Raw genomic sequence first — 13,635 nt, forward strand, 5'->3', positions numbered from 1 at the left:
ATGCTGGAGGGCATTCAAAATTAGTGAGTTTTGGGTTTTTTCTTTCTGCATTCCCCTGAAGTCTCCATGGAGGTAAAACCCCAGACTTTAATCTCATTTGTAGTCTTGTCACCCACCAGCTCTAGATGAGGCACACATTATTTGAGCCTCCTTTCACATCTTAATTCTCTCTCAGTTAGAAGGGTATTTAGTGTGGTCAGTGACAGGGATAAGGACAAGAAAAGAATCTGAATAAAAGTGGGAGTAGGTGAGATAATGAGGCACTATTTAATCCTTCAATATATATTTCAAGAGTAAACAATTTTTCTTATATTCCTAGATGGAAATGAAGCCACACTATGGCCTCTGGGTAGTTTCTTTATTTGCAATAGTCAATATAAGTTCAACCAACCAGCAGTACATCCAAATTGAGCTTTTACTTGTGATTTCATCTGAGCAAAAAGCATCTTGAAAAATTTCAAGGCAAGCAACCAGCCAAAACTTTCACTCCTTTCCAAACAGATTGGAAGCACAGCTTCTGACAAATCACTCTTTTCAGCATTCTTTCCATTACTTTCTAAAACGAGCTTTTCACAAAGGAGAAAGGTTTGCCACAAAAATGAGGGTGTAATGTGTATTGGATATGTTTGAATACAAGTATGACAGCAGTATTTTGTTTTTCATTGATTTTTGAGTTAGTAAATGCTTCTGAATAAACAAAATTTTCTTACATTTTGGAAAAAAAATACTTGTCATGGCTCAGTAAGTCACTTAAAAAAGAAATCAAAGGAAAAGAAAGTAAATGTAGTAAATGTAACTGTGCAATTTCCTGGGAAAGAGGGGTTAATTGGAACCTGAGAGATCTGTAAGTGATATTTCTGGATGCTGTTGTACACCTTTGACAAAAAGGCCCTCATCCCTGTGCTCACAGAATTTTCTGGAGCTAGCCCAGGAGAATCTGATGAAAACAGCCTCTTTTCTCACTTTCTAGGCCAATGCATGAAACCCTTGTGAGGTTTGAGAGAAAAGAGAAAATAATGTCTCTTTTGCAATCTCTTCTGAGTTCTTGGGAAGTGTTCCTGTAGGCTTCTTCACAGCAGAGGTTTTTGGATGCTGGAATCCATCTCTTTTCCATGAGCCCTAAGCCATATGTCTAAGCTGCAGAGGAGAGGAAGAATTTCAGACACTCCACCATATTAAGCAGCTTTACAGTCAGCTCCCAAGGGCTATCTGCTATACTGCATGGATTATCCTGCAGTGGCAAACACTTTCCAGGCACTGGGACCTTTCCTAAATTCCATGTAAATCCACCTGCCTTGTGTTTCTTCTCGGCCAGATGTGCACTGCCAGGGCACGTAGCTAGTAGGAATCATGAGGATGTTGCTGGAAATTAGGCTAGAAAAACTTGAGGTAAGGTGCCTACCATGGGAGTTCCAGCTTCCATTTTGGGAACCAGACATAGAAAAATAAATGTCTACGCACTTCAGTCATTTATTAAAGCAAGCATGAGACCTCTGTGGTGAAAGTTGCCAGAAAATTGTAGTTCGAAGTGTAAGACATCCTTCAAAGATGTAGATATTTTTTTTCCCATCAGTAATAACTCATCCAGATGAAGATCTCTTTTAAGTCCTCTGCAGCTATTTCATGGCTTCTCAGCTGCAAAAACAAGCAGCCTATCAAAACCAGCACTATTTTGAAAATTGACAGTTAGAAAAACTGATGAAAGATAATGTAGTAGCAGCAATGAATCAGATTAATATGGACAACATGGGGAACATTCCACCTACGCAGGGACCAGTGCCTGATATCAGAGGGCTCTTTCATCTGTGATAACAAGACCCAGTGGCTGAGAGCCAAATCTTCAAGCTGGAAATGAGATGCAATTTTTTATCAGGAACATATTTAACCATTTGAATCATTTACTAATAGACATGGCATATATGCCTTCCTCCACCAGCCTTTAGATCACAGGTGATTCTCACCCAAAATGAGAATCAAGTGAGTTTGCAATGAACTGAAACTTATCTGGGTGATTAAAACATTTCCTGGGTAAAATCTAGCCCTGAGTTATGAAGATGATCATATTGATAATGGCATTAAAAATTAATTTCTCTATAAGCAAGGAAGCAGCTAAAGGAAATTTGTGCTTTGGGAAGCCAGGCTTTAGTCTGACTATTTTTTGGTGAATTTTAAGAGCCTGAATATTGTAGAAAACCTACATTGTTCTGGAGTTAAGTGATTTTTCATAAAATCAGAACTGTTAAGCATTTGAATTTTAATACTTTGGATGGACTGTGTTTCTTCTCAGGAAACACTGTTTTTAAAGTATATCTTTGTGTTAGACAGTACTTCCATTTTTTTTTCTGTGCAAAACATTTCTTTGTCTATTCTCAAGTTTTGTTTATTAACAACAAATCCTGAATCTTTGGACTCTGGTCCAGGTATTCACAACAGATAATAAATTAAAACATTTTTTACCTATGAGAAGAAATCAACAACCTCTTTGAGATGAATGAGAACTAAATCAACCTATATTTATGGGGAGTTGGATAAATTACTGTATCTCAAACAAATAACTGTACCAAGTTCCATAACCTAGATTTGTAAAAGGCATTAAAAGACCTGGATTTAGCAATGAATAATAAACTAAAAACTTTTCTTACTCCCATTAATATTAAAACATGACTGTTCATCTGTTACATGACCATTTTATACTAATCATTTCTTCTCAGTGGTCGTTCCAGGATGTCTTCACATCATTTGTGTTCAAATTTGTCCAATAGACCATGAAGAACTGACTCTTTTATGGATGTTATTTGCTGCTGGAAAAAACTTGCTAATTGGAAAACTGCTGCACATTATGTCCTTCCTAAACAGATTGATCAGGGAGATGTCACCTCACACTCTGCCACAGACTGTCACACAGACATAACTATTGAAACTACTTCAATATCCAGGCACTGTATAATTTAATCACACTCAAAGGATTTCCATAATTGTATCCACAAACATTACTGCAAGATCAGCTTTCTGCTCCACAAGTTTCAATTAGGATGTGCAACACACCAATGCATTTAAAAAAAAAAAAACCAAAAACAAACAGAATGCTGCCATTCCTCTAATCTTCAAGAGGTTTTTATACAAATATTAAGCAAGTGAGCACTGCCACTTCTCACTTCCTAAGTAGTTCATTTTATAATGTTCCTCTCTCCTGCACTTCATGTCATCCTTGTAATTTCTTGCATTTTGCTAAAGGCACAAGGAGAACAGAATTTTACTAGAGATTGCTAATGAAATATGGAGCCATTCACTGCTAAGCTGCTCATAAAATATCTGGCCTAGATTGTTCACAGAGCAAAGATGTATCTCCTGTCTGCTGGCAGTTCAGAAAGCTGTTTGAAAATCACACTTAGTTTCAGTCTGCTTCCTACCAAGTCAGGGGAATTAACTGACTGAGACACAAGCAAATTAAAGACGTTTTCAGAAATGAATGGCCAAACATGTGAAAATCAAATTGCTTTCTGAATGATGACTTTGGATCAAGGTGCTAAGATTTTGATATCTCAGTCTGAAAAATGTGGGCTAAAAATCTCAAATGTCATGATATGTTGGCACGTCTTGGAAAAATGGAAATGGAAAGGACTATGTAATTCTTCATGTTCAAGAGACAAAAAAATTACAGATGATTTTAAAATATTTTAAACACATTTAAAGCTAGATTCCTGATTATCATGTACGTCTTTGAGATGTAATCAATTCAAACTCCAAATTAATGAGAAGTGATGATTAGTTCATTCTATTTAATGTGTTATTATTCTCATTATGGTTTTGTCAATTATGGACTTGAATAGAAATTTAAAAGAATAAAACAAGAGAATGAAAAAGGTCAAGTATTAGTGCATTGAAAGAAAACATGATTTGTGGAAGGTACATGAAAGACAAGAAAGTAATTCTTAATTGCTACTTCTTATTTACCAAGATCAGTAAATGCAATCTTAGGTTTAATCCACCTGAGTTAGGTTTAGTCCACCTGAATTCCTTCTCTAGCTGGAAAGAACCTTAAAGATCATCTGGTTCCAACACCCAGCCATAGGCAGGGATGGCAGCCTCTACACAAGGCTCCTCAGAGCCCCATCCCAGCTCAATCCGAGGGATGCCCTGTAGGGGCTGTAGTGGGGCACTGTGCCAGCTCAGCTGGGCAGGAATCTGAACAACCTCATCTAACTTTGCAATTTGCTCTGCTTGAGCATTGGACTACAAACCTGCCAGAGATCCTTCCTAATTTGAGTGCTTCAAGGAAGCTAAATACTGACAATTCACAACCAGCAGCTGGTTAACTGACACTCTCTGCTCTTTTTGCTTGATTCTTCCTACATCTATTTTCGTGGCTAACTTCAATGCGTTCTTCAAATTATCATTTTCCTGCTGTTGCTTTGTTGACAGGAAAAACAGTTTTCCTAGATGCCTAAACCAGGTTTCTGTGAATAATGAATTATACACCTTGAATGATAGGTCACAGTCTGTTGTCATGTTGCACAGCTGTGTGGAATCACCAGGGGAGGAGATCCATTCTTAATGGGGCTCAAGGTTTTCCAGCCATTATTATCAGGCCATTTTTTCCAACAGGTGATTCCCCATCCATTTTCACTATATAAAACTTGGTCAATAAAAGTTACATGGGGATATATGGCTTGACCTTTCCAGCAGGAATCCATCAAAAGATTTTTCTGATTTTCAAATAAGCAATGTTCACAGATGGGAAATAAGGACAATATAATCCAGCTGTAAGAACAAATTGACAAGGATTTAAGTGCTTGAACAAAGTCCATGGAAACTGTTGGTAACTGGAATAGGTATTGGATCATGACTGTACTCAGGAAAATTATAATTTTTGCCATAATCCACATTTATAACACATTTCCTGGGAGCTGTTTTTTAATGAAGCTGGGCCATTCCCTGAATATTGACACTGCTGAGTAACAATTCTTCCATCTCAGTGGGCAGCAGCCCTGAAGACCATAATTGTGAAGACACTTTTGCAGCAGACTGGAGGATTGGGATGAGATGATGAGGGAGTAACGTGCCACACTGTGTCCTCCACAAGTACCAGGAACAGAATATGGTCTGACTTCCCATGATTTTCAGCTTAACTCTCAGGACACCATAAAACTTCACTGTTATATTCAGACTTAATTCTTGCTCTGATGAAACGTCCTAATATTTCATTGGGTATTTTAAAAATACTTGTGATTTTAGAAAGAATGGTGGCTCACATGCAAATGTACAGATTTTCCTCTCTGCTTTTCTATAGAACACTTGACTAAGACAAGCTAAGGGAAAAATGTTGGAGGCCACCTATGTCGTAAGTTTTGTCCTGGTGATTTGAAAGCAAAACCTTTTGCTTACTGACTTCACTGTTATCTCCCTCCTTTTTCTCTTTTATCTCAATTTTTTATGGTATAATATGATTTTCAATCCCTTGTTTTAGGGAATATCAGTCCAAAAAATCATCCTCACAGCTTTGAAGCAAGAATAATATGAGTATCTGCAATATTAAACTTCTTTGTATATGTTCATAAAACCAGGAAGAGGACAAAAAGAAAGTACATTGTCTTCATTCTTTATTAACCCATTTTTTTTTTGTTTTAATAACCAACCTCAAACAAATATCTACATTTTTTAGAATTAAGATTTTTTTTTAAGTGTTATCATTTTAGACAGTATTAAAAATATAAAGCCCCAATTCGTCATCTGTTAAGATATGATAAATTCTTTGCATTCATTGCCCAGTGTTTAAAATAGGAGATGTTAGACAGAGCTGGTGGCAGTTTAAACACAGATACATTCTAGCAGTGCAATTACTAAGAAAAATAAATCAATTAGAATAGTTTGCTAACATAGAATCATTAGATAACATATTTTCTCTTTCATTTATGAGCATATGGTGAAGGTTTCATCTTGTCTTGGCATAAGGACATTTCTGTAGAAGAAAAATGGGATTGACATTTTATTTTTACACCAAGTTAAATTTCCTTGTAAGATAATTATTTCTGAAATATGATATGCAAGTTGATGCATGATCTCTAGAAGAGGTTACTAAAGAAGGAATAAAATTGATATTTTTAGCTGTAGTACATAAAATATACACTCAGGAGTGCTATAAAGAAAATTTTCTGGTTGCCAGCATAGGAGCTGATGTTGTGATAGCTGCTCTGCTGGGTGATATTGCTGGGATTTAACTTAGTACCTCTACAGAGAAAATATCAGTTGTTATAGCTATAAAGCTCTGCTACAAACAGCTCTCCTCCTGATGGAATGAGTAGAGAGGGAGGAATTTGTAATATGCACTTTCTATAAATGTAACTTCTATTATCTCTATGATATTATTCCTGTTGATGTGGAAATCACATTAATGTTGATGATAGGCCACTGGGAATTATTGCCCTGCTACTCTGACTTAAATCTTGTCACAATCCTAAACTGTTCAAACTGGGTTGAAATTTGACACAGCCAAGATCTGATGCAAAGATGTTGGGTTGGCACCAGTGCCAGTCTTCCCCTTCCCATAACCATCTCTTTCTGTGGTAGGCAGCAGTATATCTTCATCTCGTCCAAACTTCTTCCTATCTCAGATATTGATGATTCACCACATTATTCCTTTATGGAGGCAATAGTCTGTGACCAAAATATACCCTCTGGTATGAATAAATGAGTAGAGAAGAATCCAACACAATCTTTAATAATTCTCGAGTACATTTGCATTTAATTATTAAATAATCACTGTATTAAAAATGTCTGACCGAACTGAATGACATTTAGACCGAACAGAATGACATCCATGTGGGCTTTCCCTGCTAGACAAAAAAAAGGCTGAAAACCCCAGTAGGATTGACTGGAATGTATATTCCCCATATCTTGAATAACTAAAATAGATTTCTTTTCCAATTTTCTAATAATTCTTAAAAATTGTAAGCTCAAGAACCGTTAGTATGATAATAATAATCTCTTCAGTACTATGTAAGAAGATGCTTCTTATTTTAAGTGCTCCCACATACAAGACTTGGAATGAGTGTTTTTGATGAAGAAAACCACTGCAGAATCCACTGATTCTTTTTCTGCTATTATCCCTGTATATTTTAAATATCTTCTGTAGTTCCAATTCTTCTGCTGTAGGAAATGATCTCCATTCTCTATACTTACATGGGTACATTTTTTCATTTACCTGAACTGAAAAAGCATCTTGGCTGAATACATCAGTTCACCAGATAGTCTTGGTCACTGTGTCTGACTTCTCTACTTCATCATTTTTTCACCATTCCTCTACTCTTTGTGCCAGTCATGCTTTATTGACAATGTAGCTATATTTACTATGAAATCATGGACAAAAATCTTGATCTGTATGAGGTAGATTTTCCATGGTGATTTTTCCCACTAGGAAAACCTATAATTAAAATTCTCCATGAATAAAAACTCCTTATTTATTATCCCTAATTTGTCAGTTATACCATTCATCAGCTCATCCTTGGTAATTCAGAGAGTGCAATAATCAGCATGTCACAAGATTCTAAATCCTTACAAAAGTTTAAGTAGTTAATGTAATAATTAATAATTGCATTAATAACTCTAAGTTATTAATGTAATTGTTAATAATTACTTGAATAATTCGGGTAGTTTTGGCTTCCAAAAACTAATGTCCCAAAAAATATTTCTCTTTTTTTTGAGCCATAAAGTACATTGACATTACTTAAATTTGAAGTTTTTAATCTTCAGTAATCAAATTACATTATTTTCCTTTGGCCTAGAAAATTGCAAAAACTTTTCATGAAATGTCGCTTTTGAATACTTCTTACAGATTGTTGTAACTCTTTTGAGCTTCTTCTGAGTTCTCCTCACAATTTGTCAAAATGTTCATCACAAATTTGGGCTGTGATGTACAAGTCATCTAAGTCACACAAATTCCTCATTGTTTATCCTCAGTAGATGATGTGTGAACTGGAAGGTACTTTATCTTTGTGTTGTGCAAGTACATTATTCTTGCCTGTTTACAGTTATGAAATAGAAATATTTATTGACTGCTTCCGTTTTCTATTGGTTGTTGTTAATTGTATCATCTCCTACACATTACCCTGCATCATCTCTCATGGCACATCTAATCTACTTCAGAAATGCTGCTGTGGAGGAAGGCAAAATGTTCCCTCTTGCTCTTGAGTCTCCATCTGGAGCAGTGCTACTGACCTTAGTGTAGTGTCTCAGGAAAAAACCCAAAGCACATCCAACAGAACCAAACCAGGACCTACCTGCTTTGATGTTGCTAACTCTGGGTGTTAATACATTTGATTGTCTTTGCTCTCTTGCTGTGCTTTTCTTTGCAGAGTATTTTTTTTTCCCTCAGAGATTCAGCTGTAGAGGTGACATCATGAAAGCTTCTGTGGCATACATGGTGCATTTGTATTAAGACTTCTCAGTAGCCTTTGTCATATTTCAAGATTCTCTATTCCCAAAAGCAAAGTTATCTTTAAAGGTTTCTTGCAAAAAAGTTACCCAGGAAACAGCTAATAAAAGTCTTTGTCCAGATAAGCTGAAAATTCATAGATATTTTCTTCTTCCATTTGTTTTCTTGAAATAAATGTAACTTGTGTATAAAATCCATTTTGTCTTAAACACTATTAAACCTTTATAAAGATAGTTTTATCTAAACTGTAACAGAATAAAGCAGCACTGATAAGACTGTTAGTTCCTGTGTATCCATAGATTAAAAAATATTGCTGAGCTCATGTACATACAGAGCTAGAGAGATCAAGTAATTTACAAAAGTCACACGTGAAAGCGCATTTGAAAGGCAGGACATGAACTATAGGATCTCTCTCCCACAGCCCAGAATGTTTTCACAAGGTCCTTGGGGGTTTTTTTTGTTGTTTGTTTTGTTGTTGTTGTTGTTGTTGCTCTTGTCGTTTTGGGGGGGTTTGTTTTTGTTACAGATGTTGAGATTCTTTGAAAACATTCATCCGTATGGACAGAAAATGTCATTCTTCATGAAAGAACTGGAAAGAAAAGAAGGGGAAGTCACAGGGGCAAAATCACCCACTGGATTTTTTGAACCCAACTGTAAACCAAGAAGAAAATTACACAGAAAAAAACAAGTATTCATTTATATTAGGAAAAAAGAGACCATTTTAAAATCCAAATTCAAGTTGCAAGGATCAGATTGAAGCACATCTCTCCTCAAAGGTTGAACTCCGTAATATTTATCTGCAGACCATTACTTTTCTTCTGAGAATGAACCGAGGACCAGGAGCTGTAGAATTAGATTTTCTCCCTCTTCTCCTCTTTAATGTAACTATTTATTAAAAAAGAAACACAAAAGTAACTGATAGCAAAGTTTACAGGGGCCCTCTAATTGTTTATTTTGAAGCTGTTTTCTCATGAAGCAAAAGGAGTGCGAAAGAGAGAGGGAACATTTTATGCTGCGGGAAAAAATACAATGTTGATTCAATTTATTTCCATATGGAGGCAATGTTGGAAGGCTCCACTAAGTTGCCTGGCACTAGCTGGCAGAAAAAAATAAATGAAAACACAGCTTTAAGAACAGAGCTTTATTTACTGATGCCCATAAATGGAGCAGAGATGGAAAGTGTTCAAGATTGCTGACTGGCTGATTGTCACAACTGATTGTTTTTCACATCAAGTGTTCCACACATTGATACACACACCCTGCCAAGACACAGGCTGCATCTTTTGAAGTCAAAACTCTATAGAGGCACAAAGCACACATTGCTAACACAATGCATAGTCATGAGTTTAGGTGCATCATTTATATTAAATTGTTTTTCATACCCCATGTGTTGTTGCGTTTCTAAGCAGGTTTGCTACCTGACAAATTAAGGTTTACTCTCTAATATATGATGACAGGGCTAAATGACTGCTTCAATAAGTTTTGCCCAGAAATGTCATTCCTGTTTTGATAGGCACTGATGGAACTTGATCTCAAGATTTGAACAAAAACTAAAGGAAAGGCTTAGAAAACAAGTGGTGGTAAAAGCACAGTTTGGAAATATCAGTAGAGCAAACATACTGTCTGCTGCTTTCAGTGGTTGCAAGTACAACTTCAGTGTTTTCAGTAAACTAGTGACAATTTCAGGTATGAATCCAGAAGCATAGAGTAAATCCCTTGCTATATTTCTATGCTAGTTATATCACCTGAAGTAATAATTAATCAAAATTCAATATTTTCCCCCTAAATCTCTGCTAGTTAATTATGGTTTACAATATAGTACACACTCATCTATAACAATAACCCTTTATATAATAACCCTTACAAACAAGACAAAGATAACTATGTGAATCTGCTCTTGGGTTAAGAGTAAAGCCCATATTGTCAGGTCTCTTAAGAGCTTTATGATCAGTTCAAGATGTGAATGCTCAAATCAAAATATCTTGCTGTGATTTAATGTTCTGAGTTTAGGCGCTCCTTAGTTTATGAAGATTTCTCAGTTTCTATTTGATTACTCTGAAATTAAAACCTATGAGTTAGTGGATGAGTTCTAAGTGTCTAAACAATAAAGCCTTGAACAATTATAAATCTTAATAGCAGGATTTTAGTACCCACTGTAAACAGTGAATCTACAAAACATGAGGGTTTTTTATTTGCTCTCCTCTACTTATTATGCTTCTCTCACTGTCAGGTTTGATTTTCTCATCATAGAAATGGAAAACAAGCTTTCCCTCACAGCCACTCACTCAGAGCCACTTTGGTTTCTGACAGGGGGTCTTTCTTTCTGACAACACCAGTGACAACAGAGGTTGTGTTAGCCAAACTGTGACCTAATCTCCTTTTCAATTCTACCATTGTTCTCAAAATGTGATCTCAGTGGCACCAGGATAAATGTCTGTCAGATTTTTTTGTCCTGAAGGATGTAAGAGTGAGAGAGCAAGACCTGAAAATTCTGCTGTTGCATAATTGGAGTTCAGGGTTTATTCTAGCCAGCTGACTTTCATTAATCTGGCTGTAATTTTTCATCCACCATTTCCACATTCAAAATGGAGGGGATTTCATAAATACTATTAATATTATTGTTATTTCTTCCACCTTTTTTCTTTTTCGGCAATTCTTGAACACATGCATTTAAAACACTTTATCTCCTCCCCTCCTCTCTCCATTTTCTAAGCTCTAGCAATCAGGACCTACAGCCATTCCCCTTTCTCCTTTCTATATCTTGCTAAATACACAAACACACTGTTACACAATAAAGAATGTCCCCTTAAAAATAGATACTGTGAAGGTATCTGGTGAGGACACATGTTGAAATTGCTCCTGGGCAATGGGCAGCAATCACTGTTATCACAATTACCATTGTTACCTATTGTGAAGATTTTCTTTCACTATGAATCACCTCCACAGCTTTTCTTTCTCATTCCTCTTACAAGTCCCTCTGGTGTGTTGATATCTTTCTAGGAATTAAATGCTTAGAACAGACCAGAAACCATTTCAAATGTATCATTTCAAGCGGGCGTGAAGGATAAAAATGAAGAGTATATAGAATATAACCAAGAGGAAATATGACTTTGAGACTGGGCACCGTTCATGTGCTGCTGGGGGGAAACAGATCACAGTGGACACCCACACACCATATGCTGTCTACCATCATTCACAAGGGCTTCCAGACACCTCCCACCATCCAAGGTATTTGTCTCAGGTTCCTTTCCACTCTTGATGCATTAATGCTGCCACTTTGTGGATTAAACTTTTTCTCAGACACTCCTCCAACCTGCTGTGATTTGTTCCTTGCTTGTTTTTGCTTCTTCACTTTACTCAGTCCCCTCCACTGCCATGTTCTTAAAATAAATCCAACAGACAGAAACACAGTCATGTGCTCAATGGAAAATCTTCTTCAAGATTCTGGAGTTCAAAGAAGAGTTTTAACATTCATGGAAATTCAGCAAATATCGACTGTAAAAATGAGTACTTCAAATCTGAAAGTTCCAGCACTGTTGCTGCACCATCTAGAAATGTGAAGATTTTCTCCTCATTTAATGAGTAGCAAAACAACACCAGCCTTACCTAGGTCAGGGACACACACAAAAAAAAATCATAGTATCATTAGAAATCAGGCTACTTCGCTGTAGAAGAGGTATAAAAGTTCTCTCCATGTAGTCATGAGTAATTCTGCCTCCAGGACTGGTATTTCAAAATAATTCTAAATGGGCACCATAAATACATTAGAGAATATAAACTAAATTTTGTGTGTTTTTCTTGCTCAGGGGAAACATCAGTGCTAATAAGCATTGGGAATCTGATTGATATGAAAGAGGTTTAAAATAAAAGTCATTAATACCCTCAATGCTTAGGCCAGGCTAAAGAAACCTCAGGGTAAGCAGAAATGTCTACAACTGCCTTCTTTAAAATGTCTTTTAAAAAACACAGTAGTTCTTTGGCTAAGCAAATTTTGGTCTCATTAGTGACTGAGACAAATATCATCTGGAAACTAGAACAAGAAACTAGGAATAACTCGACTGAAAGTCAATTCCATGACTGTGAGATTAACTCAGTTTGTAAGAGCATGGTGATAACATCACCAATCATGGATTCAATCCCCATATGGGCAGTTCACTTCAGAGCTGGACTTGATGATCCTTGTGGGTGCCTTCCAACTCAGAGTATTCTGTGATTATGTTTAACCATGGTTAATTATTATTCATTCATCAAATCGACACTGGACAGAGCATTGAACGAAATATGAGTCAAAGTCATTGGATAAATTTGTAACTGAAGAGACCACAACAAACCCCATGACAGCTTAGGACCGGGTCAAGATTATTTTAATTGATGATCTAATGATCTGCTACTACCATGCACATTCCAGGCGCCCACTCAAAGCAGGGTGTGATGAATTCCAGCCTGATGCAGTACCTGGTGTGCTGGTTTGTGTCAGCTGTCTTTCATATTCATCAGCTGTGCCCTTGACAAAGACCCTCACCAAGGGTACACACTCTCTGCAGTGACATGAAAGAGGCCTTGGAAGCAGTAAGGGTGATCTGAGTCATTGTGAAACATCACAGGTAAGCCTGGATTTCCCATTTCTAGGTGTTAGGAAGTACAGGTGATGGCATTTGCAGTTTGACCTTCAGTTTCTTAAGTTTCAATGACCTAAAATGAGATTCAAGCCTCGTGATTCTCAAATCAATTCAGAAAATGGGATTTGAGCATGTCTGAAGTTTTTTTCTCACCATTTTTATCCCAACAAATTTGATTTGAGAGCTTGAAAAATACCGTATGCACTTTAATTTGCATGTGTCATTCTACTTTGCATTGCTGAGTAGTGACTGCAGCTTTCTACTCAGAACTTTTGCATTTCATTCTTTGATTGCTCAGGTTGCTTACAAGAACAAAGACTATCTTTTTAAAGTCCAGTAAAGATTAATGTAATGTCTTCTATTTCATAGCAAATAAATTAGTCAATTGGTGTTATTGTATTTCCTCTCTAAGGATTCCTAAGTATTGGATACTCTGACACAAATTTAGGATCTGTTGCTACCATCAAACAATTATGAATAAATAAAAACATAATTAAAATTATACATAAAATAATAATGATAAAAGATAATAAACATAGTAAATAAATAATAAAAATATACTTATAAAATATTTTAAATTATTTT

General features: G+C 36.2%; 1 long non-coding RNA gene across 3 annotated transcripts in view; it reads right to left on the reverse strand.

The window, feature by feature from the left end:
* Positions 1–738: 738 nt before the first annotated feature.
* The window catches only part of LOC143694171 (uncharacterized), a 56,115-nt gene continuing 43,218 nt past the window's right edge, over positions 739–13,635 (reverse strand). For 2 of the 3 annotated variants that reach the window (XR_013182503.1, XR_013182501.1), the window contains exon 6: positions 7,658–9,020. This is a non-coding gene — a long non-coding RNA (uncharacterized LOC143694171). Of the gene's footprint in view, positions 1,636–7,657; positions 9,021–13,635 lie in introns of those variants that run through there. The other variant, XR_013182502.1, reaches the window with a different exon arrangement.

Source organism: Agelaius phoeniceus, chromosome 5 (assembly GCF_051311805.1).
Source record: "Agelaius phoeniceus isolate bAgePho1 chromosome 5, bAgePho1.hap1, whole genome shotgun sequence".
In the NCBI taxonomy this organism is placed as follows: Eukaryota; Metazoa; Chordata; class Aves; order Passeriformes; family Icteridae; genus Agelaius; species Agelaius phoeniceus.